The following is a 19,439-nucleotide window of genomic DNA, read 5'->3' on the forward strand; positions in this document are numbered from 1 at the left end:
TGTATTCGCAAAAAGAAAAGGAGTACTTGTGGCACCTTAGAGACTAACAAATTTATTAGAGCATAAGCTTTCGTGAGCTACAGCTCACTTCATCGGATAATGCATCCGATGAAGTGAGCTGTAGCTCACGAAAGCTTATGCTCTAATAAATTTGTTAGTCTCTAAGGTGCCACAAGTACTCCTTTTCTTCATCATACTGTGTGCCAGCTAAGCCAGCTGCACTGGCGTGCTGGGGACATATGATGTGTCAGGTATATGGCTCTGCAGGGTACGTCCCTGCCAGAGCAAGTGTGGCAGGGGGTCTGGAAGGCGGGCAGTTGAGGCAGTTTTCTTCACTAGGAAAAAAAGATGTGTAGTTAACTTGAGTCAGTGGCACAAGTTAAAATCCTAGAAAAGACAAGGCCATTTGTAGTTCTCACACAAGTTATCAGGTCAAATTCAAGGCTGTGGTGGAGCTTAGGGTGTACCTCAAGCTGCTAACACGTGTAAAAACTACAAATTGCTTTAACTTCATAAGGATTTTATCTTGCATAAGGCCTGGTCGACACTACATAGTTAGGTGAACTTAAGGCACTAATTATATTGGTGTCTACACTATAGTCTTGTCCCACCAATGTAAGTACCCTACTATAATGACATAACTACACCTCCACAAGAGGTGCAAGGCTTATGTCGGTGTAGTTAGGACTATGCAGTGTCTGTATAGACACTATTATTTACATGGTCTGTTCCCTCTCGTCAATTTCATGGCTCTAGTGGAGCTGTGAAATTGACAAGAAAGTGGGAAACTAGAGCCCAACTGCCCCCTGATACCTCCTGCGAGCTGGGTGGCTGGACCCCACTTCCATCTGGGAGCCAGGGCAAGAATGGATCCCACTCCCAGCTGCGAGCCGTGGGCGGCTAAACCCTGCTCCCAGCAGGGAACAGGGAGGCATGGGGGGCAGCTGGGCTCCCGGCAGGAAGCTGCCAGCGCAGCTGAGAGACCTGGCTCTCTGCTCCCCACACTGCCCTTCTTAGGTCACTGGAAGCGCTCCTGGTGAGAATGCATATCACTGACTCAGAGAGAGTCGTGTGGACATGCACCATCACAAAAATTACTGTGGTGGCTATAAATCGACTTAAGTTTTTAAAGTCTTCTTAACTTCAATTAATTAACACGCCCTTCTTCCCTAGTGAAAAAAAGGCGAGAGCCACATTCTGATTCCCAAGTTTCTTCTGGAGCACTGCAATTACAAACTACTTCATAGGTCAGATGCATGGCAAAGCTATGGTTGAGTCCTAAATGATGAAGGGATTCAAAAACTAAAACTAATGCACTCCATTGAGAAATATGTCCATTAGGCCTCAAAATTATAGTTACATTTACAAACATTTCTATACAGTGTCTATACATGTCATTTTGAGTCCTTATGATAAAAACAGTAACCCTTTTAACAGGTTAACGAGTACCCAAGGAAACTACTCCAGGAAGGCAAGTCCACTGGATACTGTTATGTAAGTTACCATGCAATTTAAAAGAAACATCTAAGTCTCTGAAATGAAGCAGAAATGGATCTCTATCAACATTGGCACTGTCAGGTGGGGCTACCCTGAGACAGTTTAATACACCTCATGTATTGCAAGGAACAATCCTGAACTGACAGTGGCTGATGGACTTGCTGCCCTAACAGATTTTTTTCCAATTTCTATGACTCACTTCAAATTAATCTATTATTCATCCAAATCAAGCCCAGTCTAAATGGACCTGATTCTCCTCCCTTTTTCCACAGTGTAACTCAATTGACTTCAATGGTATTGCTCCTGGTTTATTCAGAATCAGAATCAATATTGCAATAAAGAAACAGAAGGTAATGTACAATTTTCTATCATAAATGGCTGTTTCAACTTCTGTAAAACCGACCATCAAACCCCTGCAATCCAAGTTATTTTATGGTTTTAATAGCTCAGTTAACTGAATAAATGGCCCTTCTTTATCAAGGAAACACAGACATTTCTGTCTGAGCTATTTTTCTTTTCAGCTGTCATATATGAGAAATCACTGTACTTAGAGTAGCTTTCGGAATACAATGAAGCAGTCATCGTGAAAACCCCATTCACCAATTCATGAGAGCAACATCAGTGAGATTAAAGAGAACTAAGTGCAACAGCCTTTGTCAATTTCCCATCAGCTTCAAGTATTTTTGCAAGCATCTTCAAACAGGCATCCACAAGAATCTACAGAATTCAGGATTATAAATGACACCGAATGACTTCACAAACATCAAAATTCAGAAATGAATTACAGAGTAACTATGCCTACCTGTTTGCCTCTAATGAAATTCACCACCTTCACAGAAGTATGCCAGATTTATTCAAATAATTACTTCCACATACAAAGAAAATCATTTCTTTCATATACAAATTTCATGCTGTGTGTTAAACTGAACATTTCCATAATGGTGCGCAAACCTTATTAAGTAGCAAATTACAGTTCACACCCAGGCAGTTGCAGGGGACTTTTGGCTGAGTATGCAATAACAGTCATATGTACTATGCCCACATGAAACAAAGATATAACTGATGGCTTGCATCTACCAGCCTTACTCCACGAGTTGTCCCACTGAGGACCATGATGAGTCTTCAGCTAATGGGACTCCACCCAGAGGAAGGTACTGCCACAGTTCAGGGCAACTGCACTTGTAGTTCCCCTGTGTATCCCAGCAAAGGCACCCATTCTTAGGCTTCCACCTCCCCAGCTGTCCCTCTCTTGAGCAGAGACCTGCATCTCACTCCCTGCTGACTGCGGGTTTTCCAGGCTGTGAGTTCCCCAGCAAGTCAGACTGCCTAAGCAGGCCTGCTTTGCTTTCTCCTCAAGGCTATAAACAGAGTAACTGCCCATAGGCACAAGCTATCCATAGCTTTCCCTAAGCAAGCAAATTTATTCTCAAGGTGAAAGCATTAGAGAAAAACAACCCCCCCCCCCCAAAAAAACCCCGATGCACATGCTAAGAAGCTTACCGGAGATCACCCCAACTCTGACAAGGTCTCTGGGAGGAGTCAGTCCTTCAACCCCACTGAAAGGTTTTTTCTGTGGTTACAAGTTCATAAAACCTTTTGCTCAGAACCAGAATGCCCATGAATTTGAGAGTAATTTTTTATACAGTTTAAGCTTCTGATCTTGCCCTCACATAACAGGTGATCAGATTACAAAGGTTTCCCCCTCCCACCCAGGGCAAAGCTTCAAAAGGCTTGTTTCTTCCATAACCAGATAGCTTGCACACCTTTCCTCCCTAGAGACTTCCTTGGAAACCAACTTAACTTCGAAAGCTCATTTTTTGTCTGGCACATTGCTTCAGATAAAAATATTATCTACTCTTTCCTGTCAGTGTGTAACTATAAAGTAGACAACACCAGCAATGTGAAAGGAAGTTTAAATTTACTGTGCTAGTCCCTTCCTTATCTTGGAATTCCTCAACTTGGAATTTGCATTTTTACACAGAATCTTTAGTTTTTACATTTTGTGAATAAACAAAAACATATATTAACTATTAAGTAAATTTTACTGAAAGTACCAGTGTCACCCATTCAACATGCATCTACCCTCCTGTGGTAGATATTTGAATGTGCTTTAAATTTACATAGTTAAACATATTCTAATAAACTATTTCTGGCATATAAAATTTATTCAACGGTGTACAGGGGTTCGTGTTTTAATGCATCTCAAATTTTACTTCAGCCTCCAGATATGAGTAATTAAAGTTATGAAAAGATGCTGAAAACTTTATAAAATCACTCCTAAAGACCATGTCACTGTGTTTGGCAAGGACAAATTTCACGTTGATGGTAATGTGCTGTTCAGTACTGTAGGCAGCAAGGCTGTAGGCTACATTCTAAGGCAGACAAATACAAATGGCAATTTATTTTATTTTATTTTATTAGAATGATCGATGGCACTGGTAGGATTTGAACTTGCTTAAAAATTGTAAGTAGATCAATAAAACATTGTGTTCAACTGAATATTGTGGCTAGGGAAACCAAAGCTCAGAGTTTCATTTTAATCACAGAAAAATACAGATTTTTATGTTTTTCTTTTATCAGAGAATTTTGGGTTTTTTAATCATGGAAAACTAGGATCCCTGTTGATCAGATCTATGCAGTTTGAGTATCCACACAGCACTGAATAAAGTTCAAGCATAAAAACTGGGATGAATTCTCTGCTCTCAGTCCCTGTTTTGGTTGTTCCAAAATCCTAGTCAGAAAAAAAGATATTCCTGAAGGGAAGAAATTTCTCTCTTTGAGAACTGATGAACAGTGTTTGCACCCAATAAGGAAAAAATATTTACCAGGCCCATCCTGCAGCTACAGAAACATTTCACATTAGGATGCAAGCCCAAAATGGAGTGATAGCCAAAGCAATTAACCCAAATCATTGCTATTACCAAAGTAATTCAGGTCATGATATACTGAATCCAAGAAACGAATTAGACTGGTCATACCCTAGTGCAGTTAGTACATTTGAAATGTAAAACAGCACAATCTATTTTCATGTCCAAAGGCTGCCCAAGTAGATCATTTTCAGAGTAGCTGCCGTGTTAGTCTGTATTCGCAAAAAGAAAAGGAGTACTTGTGGCACCTTAGAGACTAACAAATTTATTAGAGCATAAGCTTTCGTGAGCTACAGATCACTTCATCGGATGCATTTGGTGGAAAATACAGAGGGGAGATTGATATACACACACAGAGAACATGGAACAATGGGTTTATCATACACACTGTAAGGAAAGTGATCACTTAAGATGAGCCATCACCAGCAGCAGGGGGGGAGGGAGGAAAACCTTTCATGGTGACAAGCAAGGTAGGCTATTTCCAGCAGTTAACAAGAACATCTGAGGAACAGTGGGAGGTGGGGTGGGGGGGAGAAATAACATGGGGAAATAGTTTTACTTTGTGTAATGACTCATCCATTCCCAGTCTCTATTCAAGCCTAAGTTAATTGTATCCAGTTTGCAAATTAATTCCAATTCAGCAGTCCCTCACTGGAGTCTGTTTTTGAAGTTTTTTTGTTGAAGGATAGCCACCCTCAGGTCTGTAATCGAGTGACCAGAGAGATTGAAGTGTTCTCCAATTGGTTTTTGAATGTTATAATTCTTGATGTCTGATTTGTGGCCATTTATTCTTTTACGTAGCGACTGTCCAGTTTGACCAATGTACACGGCAGAGGGGCATTGCTGGCACATGATGGCATATATCACATTGGTAGATGCGCAGGTGAACGAGCCTCTGATAGTGTGGCTGATGTGATTAGGCCCTACGATGGTGTCCCCCGAATAGATATATGGGCAGAGTTGGCAACGGGCTTTGTTGCAAGGATAGGTTCCTGGGTTAGTGGTTGTGTTGTGTGGTTGCTGGTGAGTATTTGCTTCAGGTTGGGGGGCTGTCTGTAAGCAAGGACTGGCCTGTCTCCCAAGATCTGTGAGAATGATGGGTCGTCCTTCAGGATGGGTTGTAGATCCTTGATGATGCGTTGGAGAGGTTTTAGTTGGGGGCTGAAGGTGATGGCTAGTCGTGTTCTGTTATTTTTTTGTTGGGCCTGTCCTGTAGTAGGTGACTTCTGGGTACTCTTCTGGCTCTGTCAATCTGTTTCTTCACTTCAGCAGGTGGGTATTGTAGTTGTAGGAATGCATGATAGAGATCTTGTAGGTGTTTGTCTCTGTCTGAGGGGTTGGAGCAAATGCGGTAGTATTGTAGAGCTTGGCTGTAGACAATGGATCGTGTGGTATGATCTGGATGAAAGCAACCTGAAGCAAATACTCACCAGCAACCACACACCACACAACAGAACCACTAACCCAGGAACCTATCCTTGCAACAAAGCCCCTTGCCAACTCTGCCCACATATCTATTCAGGGGACATCATCATAGGGCCTAATCACATCAGCCACACTATCAGAGGCTCATTCACCTGCGCATCTACCAATGTGATATATGCCATCATGTGCCAGCAATGCCCCTCTGCCATGTACATTGATCAAACTGGACAGTCTCTACGTAAAAGAATGAATGGACACAAATCAGACATCAAGAATTATAACATTCAAAAACCAGTCGGAGAACACTTCAATCTCTCTGGTCACTCGATTACAGACCTAGGAGTGGCTATCCTTCAAAAAAAAAGCTTCAAAAACAGACTCCAAGGAGAGACTGCGGAATTGGAATTAATTTGCAAACTGGATACAATTAACTTAGGCTTGAATAGAGACTGGGAATGGATGAGTCATTACACAAAGTAAAACTATTTCCCCATGTTATTTCTGCCCCCCCCACCTCACCCCCCACTGTTCCTCAGATGTTCTTGTTAACTGCTGGAAATAGCCTACTTTGCTTGTCACCATGAAAGGTTTTCCTCCCTCCCCCCCTGCTGCTGGTGATGGCTCATCTTAAGCGATCACTCTCCTTACAGTGTGTATGATAAAACCTATTGTTTCATGTTTTCTGTGTGTGTGTATATATATATATATATATATATCAATCTCCCCTCTGTATTTTCCACCAAATGCATCGGATGAAGTGAGCTGTAGCTCACGAAAGCTTATGCTCAAATAAATTTGTTAGTCTCTAAGGTGCCACAAGTACTCCTTTTCTTTTTGCAAGTAGATCATTTGAGCTTCCCTGGTGAAGAGCAAGCACTTAAGTAACAAAATAACAAATTTAACACAGCAGAGCAAATAGGATGACTCTGCGTCGCTATCTCTGCAATAGAAAGAGATAGAAATCTGCAGCTATATAGCAAGTCTTAGAACTTCCTGCAACTTCTGATGAGATATTTTTTAAAAGAGGGAAGAAAAGTGAGAAGGGGAAAACAAAATGTGCTTCAAAAACAGAGAGACGCATGTGCAATTGGACTCTGAGGTCCTAAGTGCAAAGTTTCAGATATTGAGTTGCACAGGTTTAAAAATCATATGGAGTCCATGCATCAAGTGAGTAATTCTGAAGTATAAAGATTTCCCAGTATGCAGGAGAACACAGAGAGAGAGAAAGCATGGATTGGTGAATTCAACAGATGCTTGTGTTAGGAAAGAATTATCCAGCATCTTTCAAAAACAAGCCAAGAAAGTTGTGCTGGTGCTCAACATGTTATTTCCTGGGGTTAGCCCCTTCAGACCTTCATATTCTGGAGCTGGACTTTGACTCAAACAAAGCAAAAATTACCAGTGTTGTCAACTCTCATAATTTTACTACAAGTCTCATGATATCTGATTATTATTCTGAAATCCCCAACTCCTAGATTCATGTGATTAATGAGATAATCTCAGAGGGTTTTTTAGTATGTTTCTAGCCCTCACGGTTGTGAAGAAAAGCTGAACAACATGAACTTTAAACTCTCAAATACCAGAAAGCAGATAAAAACACACCACTTTTTTTTTTAAATTAATCTCATGATTTTTTTATCACTTGGTGTTGGGAAATGGCAATACTGGATCAAGCACTAGACAATCTATTCAGATTTTAGTGAGTGCTCTGTGACAGATCAGTGCAAACAACTTCAGTAAAGCTCATAGTTAGATCCTTCACTATTGAAATTTAACGACACTGATGACAGGGTCACCATTAAAAAGTCAACATTTCTGCAAAGCTACCACAGTGGTATATCAGATTCCAGAGTATAAGTATATATATATATATATATATATATATATATATATATATATATATATATAATATATAATGTATATAGTATATACATAGTATACCAGTGACATTTTCAAAGAAGTTGTATGGGTTAAGGAACCCACTGCAACATACTCAGGTGATTAACTTTTCACCAACTACCACACCTGACTCTGTGTGGGTATGGGTATGTGAGATTGTGTGTATATGAGAGAGATTCACATTTTAGGTGCCTCCAGAAATATGTAGGAAAGTAGCAATTACATTATACATTTGTTAGTGCCCTAAGAATATGTTATGGACTACTTGCTAGTTTGAATGCTTTCCGAGGTGGCAAGAAAGAGTTAAAAATTTACTTGTGTAATAGTGACTAATTCCTTACCATACTGCATATGGAAGTGAATAGAAGCAGGGTAGAAGATTAGGACACTAATAATTCTGGATTGTGTAACCACTGCTCCCCAGTAAAAGTGAAATGTTCAACACATGGTTTCAAAATGCCTTACACTGTAATTTGGGAAATGTTCAGACCACTGAGCAAATACCAGACAATATAAAATTCCTCTCAGAAAGGTGGTTTAATTTGCATCCCTTCTTTAATAAAATGTTCAGACTTTCATATCCTCAGATAGCGTGCAAAATTATTCTCAGTGCAATTCAAACTATACTTCTTCCCACAAAGGGACTACACTCTTTTAAACCAAGCATTTTTCAGGTTTCAATGCAGGTTGTAAAATAAGAAATCAAAACAGCAACACTGATATGATATATACTTGCAAGCAAAGCAGTTCACATACTGTAAATTCCATAAGACATAATTGCCTGTTATTAATTCTTCCTTTTGTTTTATATTCATACCAACTATCTTGAATTCAAAAAGATTGATGCCTCTTAGCATTCACCTCTAGAGATCCAATACTGTACCACTCAACATTACTTAAGGAACCAAAATAGCCTATTAAAGGCAATTAGTGAAGAAAAGGGATGGCCAAATTTTGTATAGCTGATGGTCTCATTGGAAAATTAGGGTAAGTCTGGGAGCTGCATGTATTTAGGATAAATTGGAGCAGATTCACCTCACCTCATCTTTAATACACAGGTGTGGCCAACAGAAACTACTTCGGCATACTTGAGGGAGGTAGGAGATCTTCCCCTCATAGTCTTTTTTGGCTTCTTGACTGGAGCTGTGGAGAGAGACCTGTGCTGGCCATGGTGCTCGGTGTGGAGTCGGACCACTGCTCCGGTGCCGGAGTGAGTGTCAACTTCATTAGAAGTGCTTTTAGAAGGATATCGCACTCCTTCTTCATCTTAGGTTTGAAGGACTTGCAGATACACCACCTGTCACTTATGTGCCCCTCGCGTAAGCACCATGGGCAGCGATTGCAGGGCTTAAAGCCTGGGGCTAGGGGCATGCCCTGTCCCCCAGCTGAGTCCCATTCGAGACTACGAGAACTTCAAGTACTACTACTAAGGGTAACAGGTTTCAGAGTAGCAGCCGTGTTATGCATCCGATGAAGTGAGCTGTAGCTCACGAAAGCTTATGCTCAAATAAATTTGTTAGTCTCTAAGGTGCCACAAGTACTCCTTTTCTTTTTTTTTTTACTAAAGAGTAACTAAGTGTAACAATAACTATCTACAACTATACTACAAGTTCTAGGAACAGAGAACGAGACAATGCTAGCCGAAGCAGCAGACATTCCAGCACTATCACTGGTGGCAAGAAGGAACTGAGGGTTGGGTATAAGTGCCCCTTATACCATGGCATATGTGCGTTGCTCCAGGGGATGCCAGAGCTGGTCCCCTACAGATACTGCTGAGAGAAAAACTTTTGGCTCTAGTGCATGTGGCAAGCACACACACCTAATATGGAATGGACATAAGCAAGCACTCGAAGAAGAACTGCTCTTCTTGTATATTGGTTAAGAACCTGTAACAAACTTGTTTTCTATCTACAAGGAACCCTTTTGCTGGACTACATGGAATCTTGTGCAGAACAACTTTGAAGGTACACTGGAATGCCTATTGCTAAGTTATTCTACCCACAACCCCCAAAAAACCTTATTAACTCTATAACAGATAAATATTCACAGGGTAACAGGTAACAATGTTACCAGCTTAAAATAAGGAACTTTTGCATAATATATGGAACAACATGGAAAGCACTATCATAGCCTGTATAAATTCTAGTACAATATGAAAATTGAAAGAGAGTGGCAATCAAAGCCATTAAACAGCTGGCTAGAGTGGGCATTCAAAGGGATACATCTATCCAATAGGACACAAGTGAATATGGGCTACTCGATAGGACATCAGGTTTTGTCTGTTGTATATTACATTTTAACAGGATAGTTTCTGAGCCATATCTGGGTTAGAAGTAATGTTTATCCATTAACTGGAAGAAATGCTGAGAAGCTGAGGTGCTATGCTAGTTGCAAACATAGAAGTTCGGGGGAGGAGTAGACTGGAAGTCTGGGGAGAGGGAAGGTTTGGGTGCAACCATGGGGGAACATGAAAGGGACATCATTTCCCTCACTTTTCTTACAATCCTCGTGGTGCCTCCCTCAATGTGAATGCTTTAAAATGGTTACTCTGAATCAGCCCAGTCTAGTAGGGACAAAAAGATGTTCCCAGATGAAAGACCTTCAGTGACCCGTATGGAATAAGCTAGTATTCTTCATCAAGTTTCTAGCAGACAGCTACACACCTCACAAAAATAACTTCCTATAATTAGCCCTCTTATTAGCATGCTCAGCAGAAATACTGAACAATGAATGGGCCATAGAGACCACACTCTCACTAGGTTAGGGCTGTGACAAAGGAGATGACATGTTCCAGATTTGTCAACCTGGTGCCTCTTGCAAACAGTATATTTAATAAAAATATTTATAAGTGTTACTTTCTGACACTGAACATTCTGTGGGTTCAAGCTATCTGCCTAATTAATGAGTCATTCTATCTCTTCTGGATAACAATGAAATTAATACCCCAATTAACTACTATCTGTGTAGCCTCTACATTCTGTGTGTCACAATGGCAAAGCCAGCCATCACCTACAATTACAGAGGTATGAGGACACCATCAATACTGCTACTAGAGAAATAAGCACCTAAACGCTCACAAATTTATTAAAGGGGCATTTCCAGGTCAAATTAAGCCAAAAATTCAGTTTGTAAAAGCCTTTCGACGTATTCTCCACTGTTTTGCACCTTGTGTCATCATATACACCTGTGCAAACTGAGTGCAAAATGCCATAAAATGCTACTATCCTGATTTAGCAGTGTTATATGACCACTCTGCACTCACTTTTCACAGGTGTAAATGACAGCAAAAGATACAAGAGAGACAAGATGGGTGAGGTAGTATCTTTTATTGGGCCAATTTCTGTTGGTGAGAGAGTTTTTTAGCCACACAGAGCTCTGCTTCAGATAAAAGATACGAGACAGAGGAGACTCAAGCCCAAAATGATGATGATGATGATTATTTTTTTGGGGTTTTTTTTTTTTTTTTTTAACATCTAATCATATACAAATGTTTCCATGACTCCACTTTTTTAAATTGCACCTTTTAAAAAAATACTCTGTAGTGATGCAAACACAAATACTACAGCTTTGTATTAGGGCACAAGACGCAGAAAGTGTCACTGTCTAGGAAGAAAAACTATGAATAAAAGTTAGACTGATCAGATCAGTCTGCCCAAGCTGAGTGAAGTCCAAAATAGGAAACAAACAACAAAAAGGGTTAAAAGTATATTCTTATTTTTTCTTGCCATGTCTCTATTTGGGATCTTTTATAGCCTTCTTCCAAAACTCATGATAGTATGCTTGGCTGTCATGCAATTGGTCTCTCTAAGGTCCAGTAATGCCCAGCTCATGTACCGAGCCTTTGGTCTCCCCCTTGAATGTCTTCCATTCACAACCATTGCAAAGGCCAGCCTACCAATATAACTCTCAGGTCTCCACTAGATGTGTCCTTACCAATGTAGCCTAGTCTCCCTCAACTTGTTTTCAATTGGGGCAACCTGCATTAGGCCCCTCACATCTCATTTCTTTTTGTCTCACAGAGAGCGTCCAACCATTTGACCATCCCAACATCTTCATCTCCATATTGGGGAACATATTGATTTATTTTCTTGTGGAAGGTCAAGTCTCTGTCCCGTACATTAGGAGGGGTCAAATTACAGTTTTATGCACTCTAGCCTTTAACTTTATTGCAATCTTTTTATAAAGGAGAACTGGGGTCAGCGCCTACCATTTGCATCAAGTAGCTTTGGTACAATGCCGAGCATCACTCAGGAGGACATGACTATCAGTAACCACAGATCCTATGTATTTAAATTTTTTCACTCTTCTAAGCTCTCTGCCTGTAATATCTTTTGGGGGTGGGTCCTCCTTCCGCAGTCAGCATAACCTCAATCTTACCAACATTCACTCTAAGTGCTGCCTACTCAAAACTGTGCTGCCAATGTTCCAAATTGGTCTGCAGAGTCTCACAATGTTTTGCGCATGCCACTAGCCATCAACAAACAGGATATTCCAAGGTGGCTCCCTTTGTACACTCTCACTTAGCACATCCAAGACAACTGTAAACAAAAAACGCTGACTCCTGGTGCAGGACAACATTTACTGGAAATTCTCTGTGTAGCCTCACTTGGTTTTGACTACAGTAGTCAAGCCATGATACCTAACCCAGATAAAATGGATATATCCGTCTAGCACACCTGTCCATGCAAATGCTAATAATCTTGGTACATGATTATGCACCTTCTCCAAAGACTTTGCCCAGTTGCCATCTCTTTTTGCTGAACTTCTCCATGAGGATTTGTAGAGCAAATATGGCATCAATTTTACTTCTTCCTGGCCTAAGTCCATACCGACCGTTCCAAATTTCAGCTATTCCATGCAAATACTTTTCAATAATCTTCTCCCATACTTTCATAGCATGTGATGTCAGCTGAATTGAGTGATAATTAGCACACAGTGTAATATCTCCTTTATGTTTAAAAATGGGCACCATGAAGCTTTTAAGCCTTTCATTAGACATTTTCCTTTTTCTTAAGAATATAGTTCAACAGACTTGTAAAATATATGACACCTTCCCTTCTCAATGACTTCAGCCCATCCACCAGTACTACTTCTGGCCCAGCTTCCACCTTTTTCATTCTCCTATGTGCCTCCCAAACCTCTTCCTCCTGCATGCAAGTTTTTATGCCCAAGTTTGGCTTATGTGTTCTTTAGTTCCTCTCTTGAGTTCTCTTCATTCATCACTCTTTCAAAATAATCACCCCAGACTTTATTGATTGATTCACCATTGTTTACAATATACCATGTTCGTTTTTAATAATACACAAATTTTCACATCCCTCATCATTTTCTCTCTTGCCTTAATGAGTTTGCAGATGGTCTTTTCTTCCTCATCTCCTCCTAGTCAGTTATACAGCTTGTCACTGGCCTAAATTTTGTTTGTCGTAACACTTCTTTTAGCTTCCTTTTTTGCCTTCATATGCGCCATACTATCACTGTTCAAGCCACTGGCCTGCTATTTTTTTTAAAGGTTAACTTTTTCTTTTCAATGGATTCTTTCTTTTGATGATTCCATCACCAAGTATTCCTTCTTATCCTTTTCGGCACTGATTTCATCACTCCTAGTACTCCTTGTGCCACATCCAGCAATATTAACTTTAGTTTGTACCGGTTATTTTCCACACATCCCTGTGTGTAGTCTGGAAGCACATACATTACTTCTTGTTCAAAGATTTTTTTCATTCCTATCTTTAAGTTTCCAGCAATTCAGCCTTTCCAGTGCCCAGCAGTTCAGATGTTTCTGAGGTCTCTGCATTCCGAAGTCCATAATAAGTCTGTGCTGGTTTACAATGCACTTGCCAGGTATTACCTTACAATTGATTATTCTTGAGCTATTGCTTCCTCTTGTCAAAAAGAAATCAATTTGGGACTTGTGTCTTCCACTGGTATACCTTATGAGGTTGCTTCCCCGCTTCTGAAAGTGTGTGTTAGCAATCACCAGACAAGTCTGTAGGGCCATTTTCCCTTTGGAGATTTCGTTTCCAATGTCTTGCCTTCCATGGACTGTTTCATACCCAGTCTTTGCAATAACAACATGTGTACTTAGATCTGCTTGATAATTATCTTCTCTTTGGGTGGTTTGTTTCCAATAAGGCACAACAACTGATCCAAAAACTTCACTTTTACCTTTTGATCCTCTCCTAACTCTGGTGCATATCCACTTACTATATGGACAGTTACGTCAGCTCAGTTTAATACTCAACTCATCAGCCCGTCAGACATTATGGTAAACTCTATCAAATGGACCTTTCCATTCATAAAACCTTTTGCTCAGAACCAGAATGCCCATGAATTTGAGAGTAATTTTTTATTCATGGTTTCATCCAAAACTCCAACACCATTAAAACCATATTAGATTTTAATATTTTTAAATTGAATAATATAAGGTGATATTAATACAAAGAGACAACTGATTTTCAGTATTTTTTTAAACTGGACAGTGTCCCTATAATATCAAATCTACTGAGAAAACTTTAGGAGAGGGAAAGGAAATCAGTTGTCATCTAGTGAAAGAAGACAACGCTTGGAGGGAAAGAAATTTTATATTCTTATCAGAAGGAGGAAGCATTTCATGAGCTTTGGAGAAGGGCATGAGTCTCAAAGCAACCTCCATTCTTTTCCAGTTATGGTTGCTCTTGGCCATTGTCAATTGAGATGCTTTGCACACTCCTGTCCACGAGCTTAATATTTATGCATCTCACTCTGCCACCATCATTCCTCCTAGTTGAAGGGTCAATAAGAGGCAACCTTAGGAGGACATGGCACCTTTCATCTCTAGGTTATCAGTTCACATCTGGCTAAGGACAAGCACATAGGCAAAGATATTTCAGCCTGTCAGAGAAGAAGCACCTGCTTACATACAACAGCCAAAAACCTGGAGCTGATATGAAGCCAGGTACTTGCATCAGTACATGCGTATAAGTGGTGATTCTGGGAGTGCATTTACATTGTAGGCAACTTTCTTGCTAGGAACAGGTTAAGTTTAATAAAACTACCTAGCCATGAAAATAAATGAAAATGTCAATTGATTTATCCTCATTTTTGTTATTGTTATTATAACATTTGGAGATGAGAGAGGGGAAGAGAATGTCTTCAGCTTCTACCCTGACCACAGTTAAAGCCCTTATTCAGCAAAGTATTTAAATACATGCCTATCTTTAAACCCATACTTAAATCCTTTGCTAAATAGGAATGGGATTACTCATGTATTTAAAATTAAGTGTGTACTCAAATGCCTAAAGTGACAGATACATAGAAAAGTACCCATCTCAGAGGCACTACTGAAAGCATCTCATTGGGACAACAGCACAGACCTCATCACTTACGTATTTTAGATCAAGGATTGCAAAATGCTCACAAAACATCTTGTTATCCATGAGATTTTTTTTTTCTTTTATGTTAGTTGGGCCTCGGTCAGTATGAACTTGGAAATTGCATCAATTTTCTGACAAGAACCACACTTTGTCCTGCCTCTCTGTGCACTGATTTACATCTTCACATGCTGAGGCACCTGGCTATTATCAGAATATTTTAAGGAAGGGTAATACTCTCCCTATGATCCCTTAGAAACCCACCAGACAGTGATAACGGCACAGACGCAGAACTGACTCAAATGAAAATCAGAAGGTTTCTAGGAGAAATTAGTGACTGTTTAAGCTTTGAATCTCTCCTTTCTCTCATAAGCATCCAAAAATAAGAGCCAGACGGCGGGGGGGGGGGGGGGGCGAGAGGGGGAGGAAGGGTGTATTCCTTGTGGTTCTTTTCATCCTTCTCACCTACTTCTTTATGGTGCCACACTCATGATTAGCTGCTGAAAGATTCCACATGTGTTGCTCACCGAAGATTTTTGCACTTTTCAGTCATTAGACTAAAAGATTTAGGCTACTATGAAGCAAATCAGATTATGAAAGCGGCATTGTTAGGTTGTTTATAGACACATACACACAACAGTATGTCAGATTTTAAAAATAACAATTGTGCAGCATTCCCGAAAATATTCAAGGTCAATAAGAAGTGGAGATGATACAATGAGAAGTCCTGCAAAGTGGCCTGAGTGATCTTCTCCTTGCTCTAGTCCTTGCCATTCACAATCTCAGCTGCTAATTTTTAAACATGTTTATATATTTTTTCCCCAATTTTCCCCTCCGCCCCCAAAAAAGGTGGCAGGGTGTGGGTGTGGGTGTGGGGGCGGAGGAGTCAGTCAACTGGCAAACTGAATATCAGCTAGTCCTTGGAATCTCCTCCTATACCTGCTTCACAAAGCAAAGAAGAACATGGACCTGATAGCCTGGATTACTACACTGCATTCATTATGAAAACATCTGCTAATGCAAAATGCAGTTGTCCTCTTACACAGCCAAGTTACTGCCAGGAAGCAGGAGACCCCTATGTTCCAGAGTGAGCTGGCTCTTAGGGTATAATCTACACAGCAACTGGGAACATGCTTCCCAGCATGGGTAGACAAACACACGCTAGCCGTGCTCGAGCTAACATGCTAAAAATAGCAATATGGCCATGGTGGCACAGACAGCTGCTTGAGCTAGCCACCCGCCTACATACCCCGGGGGTTTAGGCAAGGAGCTGCCTGTGCCACCACAGCCACACTGCTATTTTAGCACACTAGGCTGAGCCAAGCTAGTGTGTTTGTTTACCCATACTGGAAAGCACATTCCTTTAGAGGTCATCTCTCCCTTTGCTTGATAACATGGGCACTGAGGTTAGCTGAGGCTCTCAAGCTCACAGTGGCCGGAATTAAACATGAAAGGGCTACTGGCAAACCATTCTCAATGAAGGGACCTCGAATCTGGAATTCACTCCCACCACCGCTCTAACAGACAGTTGGCTTTCAAGGCCAGCCTATTTTCCTAGCTGTTTTCAGAAGGGGATGGATCATTTCTTTGGTCACTGATTTGTACCCTGCAAGTTAGAGAGATGCATTTAAAATGTCTAATAAATAGATAGATACTTAGCAAATGTGGATGAGCTCCAGTAACGGAGGATCCTGATGGGATGTTTTGGAAAATATCACTGCCTCAGGCAATAGATTATTCCATTTTCACTAGGAGAGAGGCGAGGTTTATTTTGCAAACCTTATTTACAGATAAAACAAAGGCACACAGGGGTGATTTATGACTTATTCATCACACTCCCAGTAAGATCCCACTTCATTTTAGTTTGCTGTCTGTTCTAATCCAATTCTGTCTTTCACTCTTGAAGAAACTGTGCTCACACCCCTCATATTAAGATAGAGATGATGCAGGGACCAGTTAACATAAGAAAGCAACAATTCTCCAGGAGTTATAAGAAAGAAAACGTCAAGGCTGTTTTCATGAAGAACTGCAACAGCTTAAAAAGGAAAAGCCTTTTTCATAAACAGGTAGGAATCAAGGGACAGAGAGAGAGGAACCATGGGATTTTTTTTTAATTTGACCACGTCCCAGAATTCCACTGGCTTCTGCTAAGCATCCCACAACACGATGCTCCCACAGCGAGCAGATCGAGGGACGTGATCGTTCCCCTCTATTCGACACTGGTGAGGCCTCATCTGGAGTACTGTGTCCAGTTTTGGGCCCCACACTACAGGAAGGATGTGGATAAATTGGAAAGAGTACAACGAAGGGCAACGAAAATGATTAGAGGTCTAGAGCACATGACTTATGAGGAGAGGCTGAGGGAGCTGGGATTGTTTAGTCTGCAGAAGAGAAGAATGAGAGGGGATTTGATAGCTGCTTTCAACTACCTGAAAGGGGGTTTCAAAGAGGATGGCTCTAGACTGTTCTCAATGGTAGCAGATGACAGAACGAGGAGTAATGGTCTCAAGTTGCAATGGGGGAGGTTTAGATTGGATATTAGGAAAAACTTTTTCACTAAGAGGGTGGTGAAACACTGGAATGCGTTACCTAGGGAGGTGGTAGAATCTCCTTCCTTAGAGGTTTTTAAGGTCAGGCTTGACAAAGCCCTGGCTGGGATGATTTAACTGGGACTTGGTCCTGCTTTGAGCAGGGGGTTGGACTAGATGACCTTCTGGGGTCCCTTCCAACCCTGATATTCTATGATTCTATGATTCTAACACGCAGTGAGAAAAATCCGAGAACACACACAGCTCAGCAGCAAAGCAAAAAGGACCATGGGATAACCTCCGAGCATACAACACACTTAGTACATGTCAAGCCCACGTCATGTACCCAATAGATGTGTGTACACAGCAAGCGGTAGTGAGTCTTCAAGCCCAGGTCAACAGACTCAGGCTGATGGGACTCATGCTACCTCACTAAAAATACTTGTGCAGATTCTGGGGGTGGAGCTTGGACTCTGAAGCCTATCCCAGTCTCTAGGCTTCAGAGCCCAAGTCACATATACATAGCTATTTTTATCACAGTAACATGAGCCCAAGTCTGTTGACCTGGGCTCAAAGGCTCACTGACCATGGATGTGTAGACTTACCCAATGATACAAACTGAAAAAGGGCACAGCTCTCCTTGGTGCACGTTATTAGTATGGCTCACATATTGCATGCCAACTAGTGTCAACTCAGTACAAACTATTCCCTTAATGTACACAGGGCCTTAATTCTCTTTGGGGCAGAGATTGTCTTTTTTGTATTGTTTGTTTTAACACAAGGGGGTCGTGGTCCACGACTAAGGTTTGTGGGCACTACGATAGCATAAATAATAATATATCCACACATGTTATGTCCTCACTAGTCAGGCTAAGAGGGGGATTCAGTATCTTGTTGCTGAAGCTAAATAATGTTTTGAGGAAATAATATGGATAACAGGAATTCAGATCATATTGGTACCATAACTGGAATTTGGTCTTTTATTTTCACAGATGAACTACAAGGCCATCACAAAGCCTCTTGTCTTAGGTCAGAGTCGATTCCAGGGAAAAACAGTAACACTAGGGGGATACTGCCAGAAATTCAAAGACTCAGAACTTTTAATTTTCACTCCAACAGAGATCTGACACTCCAGTACTTGAACCAATTGTGAAATATTCCTCAAGTACACTGCACAGCTGTTGTAAAAGCTTTATTTCCCCATTTTTACTAAATTACCAGCTCTACTCCTATTTCGGTAATAATAATATTTACAGTACTTGCTGGAAGCTATACAATGGAGTTTTGACTGATGTAATTTTCTTGACTGCATCCTGTCTTTCTTGACTATCTTGTTATGTTGCTAACCATCTAAACACTTAGGAGAGTTTCACTTTATTATAGGATTGATCCATTTATTCCAACTTTAATGCAGTATACAGACAGGAGGTGTGTGGGTATCAGAGTATTATGGGGATTGAACATTGTCACAGAATGATTCATATATCAAAAGATCACTTGGGAAAGCAGGTGTAATGCCCACCACCATGCCTCCATATTATTCCCAGATGATGGGTATTAAATGAAAGCTTAATACAGAGCTTCTTCCCCCCACCCCCACTTTAAACATGGTGTTGATAGACAATTTTGAAACTTGTGAGATGGAAGATTAAATTCAACGACTTCAGCAACATATATCAAAAGACTGACTTTCAGCTTTGAGAATTATTCTCCCCCATTTCCTAAAACAACAACAACAATAGTAGCAGTAGTAATAATAATGGAGAGCAAAGACAATGCCCAATAACATGCACTGGTGTTTAATAATATTAACATAATACATGGCACTGGGTAACTGAATGCAGATTTAAAAGGAGTCTAAAAATTCAGAGTAG

At 40.6% G+C, this 19,439-nt stretch overlaps 1 protein-coding gene across 9 annotated transcripts in view; it reads right to left on the reverse strand.

Annotated features, from left to right (window-relative positions):
* Nucleotides 1–19,439, reverse strand: part of AKAP13 (A-kinase anchoring protein 13) — a 339,098-nt gene that overhangs the window by 165,002 nt on the left and 154,657 nt on the right. The window lies entirely within an intron of this gene.

The sequence above is a fragment of the Dermochelys coriacea genome, chromosome 10, assembly GCF_009764565.3.
Source record: "Dermochelys coriacea isolate rDerCor1 chromosome 10, rDerCor1.pri.v4, whole genome shotgun sequence".
NCBI classification, from domain to species: Eukaryota; Metazoa; Chordata; order Testudines; family Dermochelyidae; genus Dermochelys; species Dermochelys coriacea.